This window comes from Nycticebus coucang, chromosome 15, assembly GCF_027406575.1.
Source record: "Nycticebus coucang isolate mNycCou1 chromosome 15, mNycCou1.pri, whole genome shotgun sequence".
NCBI classification, from domain to species: domain Eukaryota; kingdom Metazoa; phylum Chordata; class Mammalia; order Primates; family Lorisidae; genus Nycticebus; species Nycticebus coucang.
Window position 1 is genome coordinate 77,000,020 of NC_069794.1, and position 18,726 is coordinate 77,018,745.

An 18,726-nucleotide genomic window follows, 5' to 3' on the forward strand; every position below is an offset into this window, starting at 1 on the left:
CAGGGTTGCCGGCAGCCTCAACCCCGAAGGACATCCGGCACCTTACAGGGAGACAGACCTGTGTTTCCAGGAGCTCCCAAACCAGGTACAATTAACGTACAGGTGGAAATCCAAAGGCACTCTTGTGAGTACCTAGCAACCAGAGGTGATAGAAGGGTCACCTCGTCCGGAGTATCCCACCTCTTGAAACTGGAGAGGACTCAGCCGGACGAAGCCTCCCCCGGGCGGGGGGAGGACGAAGGGTGAGAGCCGCCTCCTCCGCAATCCCCCGCCCCTCGGCGCCGGCGCTCTGCACTCCTGCCGGCTCCCCATTGGTCCAAGAGCTCGCCAATCCTGGTGAAGCGGCCCCGTGAGTGGGCCCTGGTTGGTGGAGCCAGAGCGGAGCCCCTCTCCTGCTCCGGCCGGGCCCCCAGCCGGGAGGGGGCGTGGCCGCGGCCGTAGCCCGGCCGGAGGCGGCGTCGCTCGCGCCGCTGCGTGCGGTGTGGTGCGAACGGGAGCGCCGGGCGGACCCGGCGCGGCGGGACCATGGAGGTCGGAGCGCAGCCCCGGCGTCAGCAGCGGGACCGCGGACCGGTGAGTGCGGGCTGCGACCGGCCTGGCTTCCCGGTCTAGGCTAATCTTCCCTGCTCAGCTCCCAGCCGGGTGGTTGCCGGGGGAGGGGCGGGCGTGGGGCCGAGTCCCCCGCGGCCCCGCAGCCAAGTGAAGTTGCTGCATCGCGTTGCGCGCGCTCCGGCGGGGCTGCCGGGCCCACTGTGGGCCGCGGCGCCACTCCGCGCCTGGCCCTGCTGCCGGCTGCATCCTTCTGTCCGGCGTCCGCGCGGCCCAGGGCTTCCCGCCGTCGCATCTCGACGCGGCGGCTCTTCCCTCTCTCCAGTCCCGGCCCGCCAGCCTCCGCGCTGTCCGGTGAGTGTTCCCAGGACGCGGGGAAGCAGGCACCCTGCTGACTGCAAGTGGCGCCGGGGCCTCTGCTTGCGCCCCACGCAAGACGCCCCGGCCGCCCCGTGTCGGGGACCTTTGTATTTCTCCTGCTTTTCGCTTCCTCGCCAGCATCTGCTGCTCCAGCCCACGCGGTCCCCGGCCCAGGTCGGGCCCTCTTCACCCTTGGCTGCGCCCGCCCAGTGACCGCGTGCGTGGTGGGTGCGGGCGCCTCCTCCTAGAGACAGCGGAGCCGCGTGGCTCCCGGCCTCACAGCTCAGGTTCGGTTCTCCGAGCTCAGGAAAGGAGGTCCGGACAGCCCGGAAGAGGAGAGGGCTACCGTGCCCTATGGACGCTCCGCCGGGGTGCATCTTCTGCTGGAGACTTTCCCTTGCGCGGCGGGCGGGGGCCGCGGTGCCTGACCCTGGCGCAGCCTCTGCGCCGGAGCTTCAGCAAGTGCAAATTCTTTTCCTCTCACTGTGGTGCTTTACGGGGAATGGCGATTTCTTGGTTTGGCTTCTCTGCTGGGATAGTTCCATGGTGGAGAGCAGAATTCTTAATTATTAAGAAACTATGTGATGGACTTAAGGATGAATAAATAGGGGCATCTCATTTTCCTAGCTGCTTTTGGTAGGAATAGGAATGCTGTCTCATTTGGGGATTAGTTTATAAATTGCCGGTTTACTTTCAGTCTTCATTTTTCAAACCCTGAAAATAAAGACCTCTTTCTGCTTTGTAGCTCTTCAAATCAAATGCATAGTAGAGCATGACATTTTAACTTTTAAGAATTGGGAATCCACATTATGTAATCGTACAGGCTACCCATTTGAAATATTTTGCTTCATAAAAATTAGGTTTGTCTAAAACTGTTAAAATGCCTTGACTTTATATCAAACTAAGTTCAAAGTGTCATAATTGACTTATCTTTCTGTTGCCTCTAGGGCAAATTCTTTGAAGGTTGGTTGCTGCTGCTTACTAGGCTTTACCCAGCTTTCCTTTTCTAGCAGTCGAACAATGTAGTGATTCTTTAAGGTAGTTCTTTTATCTACTTGAGAGGTTAAGCAAAAGAAAGCTGGGTTTGACCTTTCCCAAAGGCACTTCTCATTGCGTCCTCTTCAGCTCCTTCTACCAGGATTCTCAAAACTTCAATGTAGTACTCATTTTTCTTCATTTTGGAAGATTTTCTTAATTGATATTTATAAAAGCTGTGTCATTTCACGTTACTAACAGTTGGAAAGTTTGGTTGACTTTATGCAGTATATTTTCTGATCTGTGCTTATTCTGGAACTATCTTTAGATAAAAATTGTTTTTGCACTTCTAGTTGCTGATGGGAAGTTACTTAATGGCATTCTTTTTTTCTTAAATTTTATTTTTCAATTGACCAATAAGTTTACATATTCATGGGTACATAGAATGTTTTGATATATACAACATGTAGTGATTAGGTGAGGGTAATTAGCATATCTATGATCTAAGGCAGCTAATACTCTTAGTACTTTGGGGACCTGGATTGGTACATTCTTTTTTTTTTTTAATTTCATATTAATATGAGGGTACAAACTAATAGGTTATACTGTTTGTGTCTGTTAGGTAAAGTCCAGGTTGTAGTTGAGCCCCTCACCCAGGAAGTATGCCATATTTATCTCTCCATTGCACCCATTAGGTGAGAGATTACTGAACCCCCTCCTCCCACCCCTCCCCTTGAATTTATTTGTGTTTTTCTCTTGTGTGAAACTGTAGTTGTTAATGTATGGGTTTCATGTTAGTATTGAGTACATTGGATACTTGCTTTTCTGTTCTTATGATACTTTACTAAGAATGTTCTTCAACTCCATCCAGGTAAATCCAAAAGATGTAGAAGTCTCCCATCTTTTTTTATGGCTGAATAGTATTCCATGATCCATATACTACAGTTTATTAATCCATTCATTGGTTAATGGGCACTTGGGTTATTTCTACATCTTAGAGATTGTGAATTGAGCTGCGATCAACATTCAATTGCAGATGTCTTCATGGTAAAATGAATTTTTTTCTTCTTGGTAGAGAACTAGTAATAGGATTGAGGAATCAACTGGAAAGTCTACTTTTAGCACTTTGAGGATTCTCCATACTTCTTTCCAGAGAAGCTGTATTAATTTTCAATCCCACCAACAGTGTAAAAAGTGTTCCCTTCGCTCCACATTCATGCTAGTATCTGCAGCTTTAGGATATTGTGATGTGGGCTGTTCTCAACTAGGATGAGGTAATATCTCAGAGTGGTTTTGATTTGCATTTCTCTGATGATTAGGGACAATGAACATTTTCTTATGTGTTTGTTGACTATTCATTAGTCTTTGGAGAAGGTTCTGTTCATTCTCTTGCCCAATGACAAATGAGATTGTTTGCTCTTGTTGATTAGTGTGAGTTCTCTGTAGATTCTGGTTGTCAGCCCTTTGTCAGATTCATAACATGCAAATATATACTCCCATTCTGAAAGATGGCATTCTTTTATTTGCTTAAAATTTATGACCTAGACTCCGATCCTGTAGCTAAGTGGTTAGGGTGCCAACCACATAACACCTAGGCAGGCAGGTTTGAACCCAGCCCGGGGCTTGTTAAACATCAACGACAACTGCAACAACAAAAAAAATAGCTAGGCGTTGTGGTGGGCGTCTGTAGTCCCAGCTACTTGGGAGGCTGAGGCAAGAGAATTGCTTAAGTCCAAGAATTAGAGGTTGCTATGAGCTGTGACACCATGGCACTCTACTGAGGGCGACATAGTGCTACTCTGTCTCAAAAAAAAAAAAAAAATTATGATAATGCTCAGTGATGTGCTACTTTATTTTAAACAATTGTGATACTAAAGGTGGAACACACTTTGTTGAGTGGTCATGTCAACCTTGCCTCCTATCTGTTGTCAGTGTGTCCTCAGAAGTTTCAGACACAATCTTTTATTATTGGCATATTTTGATTAAAGTAATTGCATATTATAAGTATTAAAAGAATTGCCGTACTAGTAGGCTAGTACTTACCATCTTCTTCAGAGCTCCAATAACTTTCTTTGAAGAATACCCACAGAATACCTGGGGGAATGGCTCTGCGTTGCTGTGTAGACCTTAAATTACTCCACTTCTCAGTCCTTTTTCTTTAGTGGTCTGTTTACTTCTTTAAAGTCAGGCTTTTGTTTTGCTTTACTCTTGGGCATTTGGAACCAACTGCTGCTGGCAGTCATGCATTCTTCTGGGCTAGTTCTTCACATGTGACTTAATTTACACTGGTAAGACAGAACTATTTTATAGCAGTAACAAAAATAATACACATTGTAAGATACATTTAATGTTGATATAGAGATTTATGAAGTAAAAAGTCTTAGTTTCCTTACCCCTTCTTACTGCTGTCCTAATCCTTATTCTTTTGTCAGAGGTATTGACTGTATCCTTCTACATTTTTTTCAATAACCTTTTGTATTCAAAAACCATTGTGTGAATGTCTACTTAGTATCAAGCACTATTTTAATCACTGGAATTACAAAAATAAGAGACTAGAGTTTTTAAGATGTTTGTAAGCTGCCAGGACAAGCAATTACAGTGTATTGTGTTAAGTACTATGATAGAGTCAGTAATCAGGGAGGGACGTGGGAGCCTCACAGGCATGACCTAGTCCATTCATTTACTTGTTTTATCCATTCAGTACACTTTAGAGTTTATAATATGTATTGGAGATACTGAGGTAAACAGAGCAGATGTCTCAATCAGTCCTTGATGAAGTTATTGTTTAGTTCGCCTTTCAGTTTTATCCATTGAGGTTCAATGCAATGTATGATATGGGATCTGAATGGGGCCAGCAGCAGGAGCTCAGACAAGGACCACAAACCCAAGCTCGGGCTATTTAGAGATTGAGAAGAACCTCCTAGAGGAAATAGCATGAGTGGAATTAGTCAAAGTCCAGGTTGAGGAGAGAGTGTACGAAGAGTTGGTTAGGGAGATGGTGCATTGGAGCAACTGAAAACAAACGACAGAAGTTCAGTGATAGAGCATCAGGGCAGGGAAGTGGCTAGAGGTGAAGCGGGAGAAGTAACACAAGGCCACATGGGGCCTGGTGATTGCCATTATTTGGCCTTTGGACTCCTCTGTGGGCATAAGAAACGATTGAAGAATTCTGAGCATAAGAAAGACTTGGTCAGATTTGTACTTTGGAGAATGGGTTAGCAGTGGAAGGCTGAAGGAGGGAAATTTGGAGAGGTAGAAGTGCTGAAACTCAATAGTTCATTGTGTGTGTGTGTATGTATATATGGGTGTATATGTGGTGCAGGTTGGGAGAAGGAGGCATTTAGGGCAGTGTCTGGTTGTGGCTGGGCAGTTGGGTGAGGGTGTCATCCTTAGATGAGGGCAGCAACATTGTTTTTTGGAAAAAGATGATGGGTTATACTTGGCTGGGTCATTGTAGGTGGTGGTGTGGTGTGATGGGCTATCTCAGGGATCTGGATATCAGGAGATGTGTAGACTAGAGATACAATTTGAGGGTTTTTAGCTGCCTCAAATAGTTTGGTAGTTCCCAAACTGTCAGCCAAAATGTCACAGAAAACTCACATGGAGTCCAGGGATGTTATAAATTGTTCAGGAAAGCATAGCAGTACTTCATATCCATCTAACCCTGTGGAAACTTCTAGTGCAAGGCAGTTAAAAGGACTAGATTGCACTTCAGTCCTTCCAGTGACCTCATGTTTGTAAAGAGGCGTTCAGGGGTTGCTACCACACATGATTATCAGTGTGGAATAGGAGATGAGAGAGGCGTGTCCAGGCTGACTCCAGGATTTGGGAGAAATGGCACAGTGCTCAGCATGGCACACTTACCGTAGTAAATACTTGTGGTTAGTTAAGAATGAAATAAAAATACTGTTTTTCTCTCAATGGAAGTACTTTTTTCAAATGTGTGCTGAGTTGTCAGGACATAAATACTTCCGTTGTTAACAGTTTTGTTACTCAATAGGGATTTCTTCTGGTCTGAGATACCAATTCAGCTTGTGCTGTATTGACTACTGGAGGCTGTCAGACTAGAGTAAGAAAAGGAGGGGTAGAGAATGAGATATGAGGAGCTGTTGGGTTTGAAAGAGAGGCAGGATAATAGGTTCTCACACTGGGACTGAGAAGGTTGAGGTTCAGGGTATCCCAGAGAACCTCAGTGGAGAGGGAGCTCTTGGCAGCCAGGAGGTGTTAGTGATACTTGGGACCGCTTGTATCAGTTTAATAGTGAGTGGGATTCAGGAAGTGGAGTCTTGGGATGTGTAGCCAACACTCCAGGGCAGGGGCCCGCAAACTGTGGCCCATGGGCCACATGAGAGGGTGTGATTGTATTTGTTCCCGTTTTGTTTTTTTACTTCAAAATAAGATATGTACAGTGTGCATAGGCATTTGTTCATAGTTTTTTTTTTTTTTTTTAAACTATAGTCCGGCCCTCCAACCGTCTGAGGGACAGTGAAGTGGCCTCCTGTTTAAAAAGTTTGAGGACCCCTGCTAGGGGTGAATACAGGGGATAAAGGGGCAGCTTTTTTGTTATTGTTGTTGTTGCTGCTGTTTTTTAAATGGAGGAATTCAAGCATGTTTAAATGCTGGGAAAGAACCAAGAGAGGGTATTGGTGAAAGATCCAGCTAGATAATGGTTTGAAAATTTCTGCTGGAGTTAGCCCTGGGTATGATTAACAATTTTGGTGAAAGGAATTATTGCTGGGGATTCTAGAGTGAGGGGTGAGAAAGGAGGGAGCCAGTCAGGATAGGCAGTCCTTTCCAAAACTGATCATGGAGAGAAGAGAATGGCATTTGCTAGAGAGGGGCATTGGTGCAGAGAATTTCTTTTTTTTAAGCAGTGTCTTTTAGTTTCTTTCATTAAACCTTTTTTTTTTTTAAACAACATTAAGATATGCTGGGAAAAGCGTGAGGTGGTTGGTCTTTCTTAAAGTAGGTTCTTCTTAGCCTGGCCTTGCTTTTTTCTAAGTGCTGGTGATCTTTGAGTTCATACTGTGTCTTTGTGACTGACTGTGCTGTCCTGTTCTTATTGACTACTTTCTCCCCAGAGTGCTTTCTCTGCTACTTACCTCCGTGCTACTTATGTCAGAGCCTATTCCTCTATCTTAATAGATGGTCTTAGATGAGAAGAATTTTCTCTACTCAGATTTCACTGTTTTTTTTTTTTTTTTTTTTAAGAGACAGAGTCCCACTTAGTCACCCTGGGGTAGAGTGCCATGGTGGTATAGCTACCAGCAACCTCAAACTCTTGGACTCAAGAGATACTCTTGTCTCAGCCTCATGAGTAGCTGGAACTACAGGTGCCTGCCATGACTCCCAGCTAGTTGTTCCATTTTTTTTTTTTTTTTTGTAGAGACAAAGTCTCACTTTATGGCCCTCTGTAGAGTGCCGTGGCCTCACACAGCTCACAGCAACCTCCAACTCCTGGGCTTAAGCGATTCTCTTGCCTCAGCCTCCCAAGCAGCTGGGTAGTTGTTCCATTTTTTAGTAGAATGGGTCTTGCTTTGCTCAGGCTGGTTCTTGAACTGAGCTCAGCTGATCTACCCTCCTGGGCCTCCCAGAAGGCTAGGATTATAGACTTGAACCACCGCACTTGGCCTCAGATTTCATTCTTAATCTTTGGAGTTACCTCTGTTCTGTTTCTTTTTTCTTGGACCTATATCTGTTCTCTGGGAGTTAGCTTTTTTCTTCTGTTGCCTTTTTTTTTTTTCCTTTAATTTTAAACATCCCAAACATTCCAGGATATTTTCTCATCTTTCAGGTCTTCTAGAGCTTCCAGACATCGGCTGTGAGCTCAGCAATTGGGATGTTTTCTTAACTTTATACTTTTTGAAATTGAAATTTCTCTAGGCCTTCTCACCTCCTGGAGGAGTGGTCTTGAAATTGAAAATTGATCTAAAGATATCTTCCATTGTATTATATATTATTGAACCTTTTTAGCATTTTAATTTTTTTCTTTCAGATTTTTCTTTATGTTTCTTTTTAGTTGGTCTACTAATGTTGGTATGCCAGCTGTGTCTCAGACATTATTCTAGTCACTGGTGATTAGAGTGTTTAGTGCCACCAAGCTCCAGTCTTCAGAAAGCTTATACTCTTTCTGTTTGTTTGTTTTTTTTTTGGCTGGGGTTGGGTTTGAACTCACCACCTCCAGCGTATGGGACCGGAGCCCTACTCCTTGAGCCACAGGCGCCGCCCAAAGCTTATACTCTTTTTAACTAGCTTCCAAACTCTTCATGGGCAGGGACCAGAGAGCCTGGTGCCTTGTACATAATCAGTGTTTAGTGTGTGTGTTCTAGTGCTTGTCAGATAACTTCTTAAGCTCTGTGGCCAAATTTATTAGAGTTTAATGTAGTTTTTTTTTTTTTGATAGAGCCTCACTATGTTGCCCTAGGTAGATAGTGCTGTGGCATCCCAGCTTGCAGTAACCTCCAACTCCTTGGCTTAAGTGATTCTCTTGTCTCCGTCTCCCAAGTAGCTGGGACTACAGGGACCTGCCATAATGCCTGGCTATTTTTTCTTGTAGTTCTCGTTGTTTGGCAGGCCTGGGCCAGGTTCGAACCCGCCAGCCCTGGTGCATGTAGCTAGAGACCTAGCTGCTGGGCTATAGGTGCTCAGCCCATCTAGGTTTTCATTTTTTAAGAATAGGATCTTGCGAGGCTGGGCATGGTGGCTCATGCCTGTAGTCCTGGCCCCTCTGGGAGGCCAAGGTGGGTGGATTGCTTGAGCTCATGAGTTCGAGACCAGCCTGAGCCTGAGCAAGAGTGAGACCCCATCTTGCAAACTAGCCGGATGTGTGGTGGGCGCCTGTAGCCCCAACTACTTGGGAGGCTGAGGCAAGAGGATCACTTGAGCCCAAGACTTTGAGGTTGCTGTGAGTTATGATGACGCCATGGCACTCCACCAAGGGTGACAAAGTAAGATTCTGTCTCAAAAAGAAATAAAGAAAGAATAGAATCTCGCTATATTACCCAGGCTGGACTTGAATTCCTGTGCTCAAATGATCCTGTTTCCTCAGCCTCTCAAGTAGGTGAGCCTGTAGGAATGCTCCACCACTGTGCCCTCCTTTCATTTAGGTCTTGACCTTAGTTTACTATGATAATGTTCAAGGTCTTCCATTGGCTGTACTTTCACAGCCTTTGTAATCTTTAGTCTTTGTGTATTTTTGTTTCTAGCAGTTGAAAGCTGTATTGGATTTTTAGAAGTTGCTCTAATACATGCTGAAGATTTTACTACCATGCTGAGGCGGTTCCATTTTAGTTCGTCTCATAGCATCCTCTTGTTGAGAGCTGTTATCCATTTAGTGCACATGAATAGCTCAGTGAAATTATATTGCAATATGAAAGCATGGGTGTGATTGACTGCAAACTAGAAGCTCTGTGGCCATATTTTATCAGCCAAATGGAGGAAGTACATTTTTTGCACACAGTAGATACTCAACACGTGTTTTTACATTGACCGAAAATGTCATGTGTTTTGATTCACTATTATGTAAAAAGCAGGACACTATCACTACTGTGTAATTTTTAGAATTTGGTCTGAGTCTGGGCATCTATCCAGAAGGAAAAAAATCCTTTTATCATAAGGACACTTGTACTAGACTGTTTATTGCAGCTCAATTTACAATCGCCAAAATGTGGAAACAGCCTAAATGCCCACCAACCCAGGAATGGATTAACAAGCTGTGGTATATGTATACCATGGAATATTATTCAGCCATTAAAAAAAATGAAGAGTTTACATCCTTCGTATTAACCTGGATGGAAGTGGAAGACATTATTCTTAGTAAAGCATCACAAGAATGGAGAAGCATGAATCCTATGTACTCAATTTTGATATGAGGACAATTAATGACAATTAAGGTTATGGGGGGGGAGCAGAAAGAGGGATGGAGGGAGGGGAGTGGGGCCTTGGTGTGTGTCACACTTTATGGGGGCAAGACATGATTGCAAGAGGGACTTTACCTAACGATTGCAATCAGTGTAACCTGGCTTATTGTACCCTCATTGAATCCCCAACAATAAAAAAAAAAAGAATTTGGTCTGGGTCATTTTGCCCTACTGATACTTATACTTACTTTCTAGCTTCCTCAAAGGAAGGTTGTATGTGAGGAAGTTGTTTTTGTTTTTGATTGTTTTGTTGTGTAATTCTGTGTTAGGATGTTACGTAGGCAGATTTCAGCTCTGAAATGGCTTTGCAACTCTTTGCTGGGTCATAGTCTATATTAAGTTTAGAATTAATGTTTGTGGGGGGTGGTTCATGGATTTAAATTGCTCTCTATGGTGCCTGGCAGAAGGTCTAGTTCATGTTGAGGGATGCCATTAACCAGAAAGGTGATGAAGAACGCAGCTCATGCTTATGTTTCCATCTCATCAAAAGTAAAATCTTAATTTTGAGAGGAAGATTGTAAATTTCCAAAACAGGACCCACGTCCTTTTAAAATATAAATAGAAAAACACATTTTTAAAAATAACCAATCTTGTAAAATTTAAAACATATCTTTGTTTTGGGGTTTCCACAGTCTCCATTTTTGCACATTTTAAGAGTTAATTATCATGGTTTTTGATCTAAAAACTAGAAATACACAGAAACCTTCCGACTCTCCAGCTACATGTCTTCATATTTTAATTACACACTACAAACAACATTGTTTCCCAAGGCTTCACTAAAATGTGAATTATTCATTTGAGATATCCCAGTGAGGAAGGTTATTAAAATGTTACTCCTTTTCAAAAGTTGGCACTGAAATTTAGAATGGTTATAAGGTTTATCAGGTATAATGAAGTTTATAACTGAACTGTAATTAAAATTTTCATAGCTTCTCTGCAGTTTGTTGGTTGCATTGCATAGGCTTAATTAAAAACTTCTTCCATTTCTGACATGTCCAGTTCCCTCCATACTCCTCTTTAAATAAATTTATGGAAACTACAAAACTTCAGAACATCATTTGAGGGAATTATATAGGGATTAGGCACTGAAGGATTAGAAGACCTGCTTACATTAAACTATGTTTACTTTTTCTTGCCAGACGAGAATTTAGAAGTTTGTGGTTACTAGGCTATTCGGTTTCTATGATGGCCCCATCCAAAGTATATTGCCCTTCATTTTGGTATTTACTCAGCATTCTTTCTGTTTTTGGATACTGATACAACTTAGTTCATCTTGTGTATAAGTGAACGTTGCCAGTTGATTTTGGTTTAAATGGATGTTCTTTATCCGTATTTTTGTTGTCCGATATATATTTTATTGAATATAAACAGTGGAGGATTATCTCACTTATTCTCCATTAAATAAAGATCTGAATTAACTTATAGGAAATACTAATAATAGTAAAGCTAAATACAGCGAATCAGAAGTTTATGAGACCAAGAGAGAAGTGATTGATTAATTTAAAGCTAATATATTGCACGCCAAGCTTGTACTAGACCAGGAGTTGGTAAAGTTCAGACATGGGCCAAATCTGGCCTTTTGCCTGATTTTGTAAAGAAAATTGTATTGGAGCATAGGCCCATTCGTTTATTTATTGTCTGTGGCTGCTTTAGTGGTGTATGGCAGAGCCAAGTAGGGGAAAGTAGTGGCAACAGAGCCTGCCTAACCCACAGAGTATAAAATAATTACTATTTGGCCCTTTACAGCAAAAATTCCCAACCCCTGATTTGGGTAACACATTTTTTGCCTTTTTTTTTTTTTTTTTTTTTTTTTTTTGAGACAGAGTCTCAAGCTGTTGCCCTGGGTAGAGTGCTGTGGCGTCATAACTCACAGCAACCTCCAATGCTTGGACTCAAGTGATCCTCTTGCCTCAGTTTTTTCTATTTTTAGTAGAGACGGGGTCTCGCTTTTGCTCAGGCCGGTCTCGAATGCGTGAGCTTAAGCAATCCACCTGCCTCAGCCTCCCAGAGTGTTTTCTGCCCTTTTTTTGAAAAAAATTTTTTTTAATTGTTGAGGATTCATTGAGGGTACAAGAAACCAGGTTACACGGATTGCATTTGTTAGTTAAAGTCCCTCTTACAATCGTGTCTTGCCCTCCAAAGATGTGGCACACACCAAGACCCCATCACCCCCTCCTTCCCTCTCTCTACTCTTCCTTTCCCCAGCCCTCCCTCCTTCTTTCTTTCTTTGCTCTCCACTTCCCCCACCCCCACCGTGTCCTTAATTGTCCTCATATCAAAATTGAGTACATAGGACTCATGCTTCTCCATTCTTGTGATGCTTTACTAAGAATGTGTTCCACTTCCATCCAGGTTAGTACAAAGGCTGTAAAGTGTCCCTTTTTTTAATGGTTGAATAGTATTCTATGGTGTACATATATCACAGCTCGTTAATCCATTACTGGGTTGGTGGGCATTTAGGCTGTTTCCACATTTTGGCGATTGTAAATTGAGCTGCAGTAAACAGTCTAGTGCAAGTGTCCTTATGATACAAGGATTTTTTTCCTTCTGGGTAGATGCCCAGTAATGAGGTTGCAGGATCAAATGGGAGGTCTAGGTTGAGTTCTTTGAGGGTTCTCCATACTTCCTTCCAAAAAGGTTGCATTAGTTTGCAGTCCTACCAGCAGTGTAAAAGTGTTCCCTTCTCTCCACATCCATGCCAGCATCTGCAGTTTTTAGATTTTGTGATGTGGGCCATTCTTGCTGGGTTTAGATGGTATCTCAGGGTGATCTTTATTTGCATTTCTCTAATAATTGGGGATGATGAGCATTTTTTCATGTTTAATAGCCATTCGTCTGTTGTCTTTAGAGAAGGTTCTATTTATGTCTCTTGCACATTTATATATGGGATTGTTGGCTTTTTTCATGTGGATTAATTTTTTCTGCCTTTTTTAATGAGGCTCATTATCATAGGGGAAGAAAATAACAATGTAAATATGTGTAGTAGTAATAGCTATAAAGAGAACAAAGCAAGTGAGGAGAGAGAGCATCAAACACTGCCATTTTTGATAGTCCAAGTATCACTCTGTGGTGACATTTAAGCAGATGTGTAAATGAAGATAAAGGAGTGTGAGCCCGCCAAGAAAATATTTTAGGGAAGAGCCTCGGAGAAGGGTAAGAGTAGCAGGTGTATCCCTGAGGTACTTGTGGAGCAGCAAGGAGGGCAGGGTGCCTGGGGTGGGGGGTGTGGTGACAGCGGAAGTAAAAGGCTACGTTGTGTAGGGTCACATAGACTGGGATGCACTTCGGATTTTGATCTGAGATGAAAAGCCCTTGCAAGGTTTTGAGCAGGGAAATGATTTTCCTTCGATTGTTAAAGGGTTGCTAGGGTTGCTGAGTAGAGGACAAATTTGGGGTTAAGCTTCAAAGGAGGATGTTTAAGTCCTAGGCATTCCTAGGTGCTATAGCCATCAGGATGAATCAGATGGATCCTGTCCTTGAGGAGCTGATAGTGTAGTAGCCGAGAGATCACTGTAGTATACCGCTATTGATGGAGAAGCAAAAGGTACCCTGAGTACCTTTGGCATGGGAGGAGTGGCTGATCCAAACTGGAAGGTGGCACCTGGCTGAGAACTTGGAGAATGCTATTGAAGACTCTTGGTTCTATACCTGAGCTCCAAGATTCTTGGAAGTACTACTTACATGGAAGAATTTTCCTCAGCTCTATTTGACCATATGAGCAGGTACTCATATCATCAAAGATTCTGCTATGGCAGAGTTGGTTATGGTTTTTGGGTCATGTGCCAGTGCTGCTGACTGTGGTCTGGAACGTTGTGGGAGAATGATCGAATGATCAAAAGGCAGAGTCCCAGCTCTGTGGGATACAATGCCACAGGCACTGAAGGATGGGATGAGATTGTTGTCTGCCAGAGAGCAGGACTAAGGTAATTTTGGTTTGGAAAAATTAGTACCATGGGGCTATAGAGAAGTCTCAGTAATTTGTATGGAATGTATGTAGAGCATTGCTACTTTTCACATGTGCCTGGTAGTATGAATTAGTTGCAAAATGTACTTCTGATTAATTAAACAAATTGATTTTCTCTCTGGAGTTATTGGATATGACCCAATTAAACTTTGGGGGATGTCTGTAAAAATGATTTACTTTTTAAGATAGATAGTAAGCCATTTTTGGATAGTAGGTGAAAAAATATTGTCATTTTATTTCTATTAGTGTAGAGGAGGATGTTCACCTTTCACTTCTTTATAAAAGGGTGTCCAGATCCTCCAGAAAGAATATTAGTGATGATGATACAGATTTACAAAGAGGTAGGGAGAGGAAGTAAAGTCACAATCATAGAGGGAATTTTTTTTAACACACTGCAACTGATAAAACAAAGGATATAGAAGATATTAACAAATAAATTAATAAATGTGCCCTCCCATGTCTAATCATTGTACTTAACAGCTGTGTACATGTTCTTTACAAGTACACTGGACGTTCAATGAAGCCATTTACTTACTGGGGCAAAAGCAAGTTTTAATATAATACAGAGGATTGAAATCAAACAGAATTGTTTTCTAAATTAAACTACAGTCAATAGCAAAGGTAACCAGGAAATCTTTTCTAAATAACTCATAACCAAAGAAGACACATGCTACAGTGAGCATTAGAAAATTTTAGGATTTTGATTAACATTAATATGAAAATATAATACTGTATATTAAAATTTGTGGGGTGCAGCTGAAGTCATACTCAGGAAAGTTTGTAGCATATGCTCTATATTAGGAAAGAAGAAAGTCTGCAAATGCTTAGTGAAGTGAGAATTTATATCAAGAAGTTAGAAAAGAACAGCAAACTAAACCCAGAAGAAGTAGGTAGGCATTAAAAAAGAAGAAATTGATAGCATAGAAAACAGATACATACATGTAGAGCACATCTACAGTGCGAGTTCTTTCGAAAAGACTGATGACATCAATAAATTTGGTGAGATCAATCAATTAAAAAAAACTCAGGAAGCACGAGTGTCAGCAATGAAAAGAAGGAATATTGAAAAGGTTCCTAAAGGTTTTTCACAAGTTATTGTGAACATTAATGCTAATAAATTTTAACGTTAGGTTAAATGGACAAATTCTTCCCTTCAGTATGGTTTTGTTACTTATTTAAATTGTATCTGTATTATTTATTTTAGAATCCCTTCCCTGTTCTGTCAGTTTGATTTTCTTTGTATTTTAACATGTTACCCAAAGTGAAAACTATGTAGAAAGGTACAGTGTCAGAGAAGTGCAGCTCCTTGTATGCCTTTGACCCTGCTTTTCTTTCCCTTTACAAATAACCAACTTCACTGTTCTGTGGTTTCTTTTATGAAGATAAGAAAATACATCTGTTTATTTCCCCTTCTCTCAAATGCTGGGATTACAGGTGTGAGCCACTGAGCCCTATTTGAGAAAAATAGACCCTAGAAATTACTCTGTATCAGTTTCTAGAGCTCTTTCTCATTACTTATTACTTAATTTTATAGTTGCATAGTGTTGTCCCCAAAGTGTGAACATAACGTAACTTTGATCACCTGGTGGGGTCTTCTATGTTTGTACATTTAGGCAGTTTCTATAATTTCCAATATTTTGCAATTACAATACAGATTGTGTTGCCATGAGTAACTTCCTGCATATGTAATTTTGTATTGCAGAGGTTTAACTTGAGAATAAAGTCCTCGGAGTTGGATTCTGGGTTGAAGGATAAATGCAGATGTAATTTAGTTAAATACTGCCAAATTCCCTTCCATAGAGATGGTACTATTTTATATTGCTATGAGCAGTGAGTTCCTGTTTCTTTATAGCTTTGCCAATTAGAGTGTATTGTCAAGCGTTTGAATTTTTGCCAAGCTAATGGGTGTAAAATCTTGGTGTAGTTTAATTGCATTTCTTTTTTTATGGTTAAAGTTGAAGATCTTTTCATATGTTTAAGGGGAATTTTTATTTTTTTTAGAGTTGTGTATTGCCCATTTTTCTTCTGTAGGATTTTTATTATCCATTCAGTTTTTTTTTTAGACAAAGTTTCACTCTGTTGTACTGGGTAGAGTGCTGTCACATCATAGCTCACAGGAACCTCAAACTCTTGGGCTTGAGCAATCCTCTTGCCTCAGCCTCCCAACTAACTGGGACTACAGGTGCCTGCCACAATGCTGGACTAGTTTTTCTATTTTTAGTACAGACAGGCTCTTGCTCTTGGTTAGGGCTGGTCTGGACACCCATCTTGGCCTCTCAGAGTGCTAGGATTATAGGTGTGAGTCATTGTGCTGGTCTTTCCATTCAGTTTTTAAAGAGTTTTATGGGTTGGGTGTGGTGGTTTACACCTGTAATCCCAGCGTTTTGGGAGGCTGAGGCAGGAGGATCACCTTAGACCAGGAGTTGGAGGCCAGCCCAGGTAATATAACGAGACGTCATCTCTATAAAACGTGAAAAAAAAAATTAGCTGGGGATGGTGGCGTGGGCATGTAGTCTTTGCTATGTGGGAGGCTGAGGCAGGAGGATCATTTGAGCCCAGTAATTTGAGGCTGCAGTGAGCTATGATTGTGCCTCTCTGCACTCTAGCCCAAGTGACAGAGCAATATCCTGTCTCTTAAAAAAATATTTTTCCTTTTTTTGTTCAGAATAACAGCCCTTTACATGTGCTGTATGTTACAGTGTTTTCTCCTAATTTGTCTTTGGACTTTTCTGATGGTGTTTTTTTTTCCATGCAAAAAATTTTATTGTTATGTAGTCAAATATATCAAACTTTTCTTTTATGGGAGCTGGATTTCAAGTCTAGGTCAGAAAACCTACCTCTACACATTGTTACAGAAGGCTTCACTAGTGGTTTTTTTTTTTTTTTATGTGCTTGAATAATTATCAGTTTTTACATTTAGATTTCTTACACACAAGGGTATATATATTCTGATATATGTGAGGAATAGATTTAATTTTAACATCATTTATTAAGTTCATCTTTGTCCCAGTCATCTCAGGTGCCACCACTATTATATTAATATATTAAATTTCTGTATCTGCTGAAGTCTATATTTGGGCTTTCTATTCTATTCTCCTGGTCTGCCTGTTCGTTTGGAGTTAACCACAGTTTTAATCACGAGACTTTAATAATTTTAAGGGCTAGTTCTCCCTTATAGTTCCTCCTTTGTAATGTTTAGTAAGTTGTTTTGTGGTTTGTTTTTCCATGTGAACTTTACCACTTGTTTAGCTCCATTAAAAAAACTATGTAATACTTATTGGAATTACATCATATTTATAAATCATTTTAGGGTTAACTGGCAACCTGATGAAGTTGTTATATTTTAATTAACAACAATGGGATACTTAAGTCTACCTTTGTGTGCCTTTTCAGGTGTGTATAAATTTATAGGTTTCTACATATAGATTTTGAACGTCTCTTATTAAGTTTATTCCTAAGTATTTTATCTTTTCTGTTGCTTTTATAAGGGGGGGTTTTCTGTTCCATTACATATTCTAACTGGTTATTCTTTGTGTATGTTAAGACTATTAGTTTTTGTTTAATTTTATAATCTGGCTACCTTGGTAAATTCTTTTGAGTTTGTTTTGTCATTGATTCTTGGGTTTTTCCAGGTTTACCATCGTGTCATCAGCCAACAAGAGATTTTATTTCACTGTACCTGTGGTTTTTTTTTCTTATCTAATTGCATAGGTGAATACATCCAAAACAATATTAAGTAAGAGTAGTTGGGCCTCTTTGTTTGTTCCTCAGCTTGGTGGGAATACCTGTAGAATTTGTCTATTAAGATGTTGGTGCTTGCTCTTACCCTTTGTGTGTGTACGCGCATGCACGTTTATGCACACGTGTGTGCACATACATGTTCTTACTCCCATTCTTTTTCATTTTCCCTGTCTATAATTGTACTAAGGGAGAATAAATTTTTTTTTTTTTTTTTTTGTAGAGACAGAGTCTCACATACCGCCCTCAGGTAGAGTGCCGTGGCATCACACAGCTCACAGCAACCTCCAACTCTTGGGCTTACATGATTCTCTTGCCTCAGCCTCCCGAGCAGCTGGGACTACAGGCGCCTGCCACAACGCCCGGCTATTTTTTTGTTGCAATTTGGCCGGGGCTGGGTTTGAACCCGCCACCCTCGGCATATGGGGCCGGCGCCCTACTCACTGAGCCACAGGCGCCGCCCGGGAGAATAAATTTTTAATTTTACTTTTTTACAACATTTTAAATAAGAAATGGACATTGAATTTTGTCAAGATTTTTTTCAGCCTCTATGGAGATAATAATTATATGAATTTTCTCATTAGACTTACTGGTATAATAAATTACATCAGTAGATTTTCTAATACTGAACCACTGTTGCATTCCTGGCATAAACTCTTTTTTATTTATTTTTTTTTGAGACAGAGTCTCACTTTGATGCCCAGGCTAGAGTGCTATGGCACCATATCTCACAGCAACTCCAAACTCCTGGATTCAAGCAATCCTCTTGCCTCAGCCTCCTGAGTAGCTGGGACTGTAGGCGCCTGCCATGATGCCTGGCTAATTTTTCTATTTTTAGTAGAGATGGGATTCTCACTCTTGCTCAGCTAGTCTCGAACTCCTGACCTCAAGTGATGCACCTGCCTAAGCCTCCCAGAGTAGTAGGATTACAGGCATGAGCCACCTTGCCTGCTCATGGCCTAGGCGCTGGGGTTGGTGTACAGCTTACCAAGGGGAGTACTTTGAAGATGACTGTAGTGATATTTAGTACTGAGGTATGCAGTACTTTACTAGAATGAGTTCATGAACTTCATTGACAGACCTTGTATCTTGGAGGTAAATGTATTTCCAGTTGTATAATAGAAATACTTGGACATCTTTGCCTAATTTCTATTTTGGTCACTTTCTCTCTGACCCTTCATATTACTTTTTTAAATCTCACTTTTATCTCACTTTTGGTTG

At 41.4% G+C, this 18,726-nt stretch overlaps 1 protein-coding gene across 4 annotated transcripts in view; it reads left to right on the forward strand.

Moving 5' to 3' along the window:
- Window positions 1-431: 431 nt before the first annotated feature.
- The window catches only part of WASF3 (WASP family member 3), a 191,382-nt gene continuing 173,087 nt past the window's right edge, over window positions 432-18,726 (forward strand). For all 4 annotated transcript variants that reach the window (XM_053563757.1, XM_053563756.1, XM_053563754.1 and 1 more), the window contains exon 1: window positions 432-573. The gene's annotated coding sequence lies outside the window, so the exon portion shown is untranslated. The remainder of the gene's footprint in view (window positions 574-18,726) is intronic.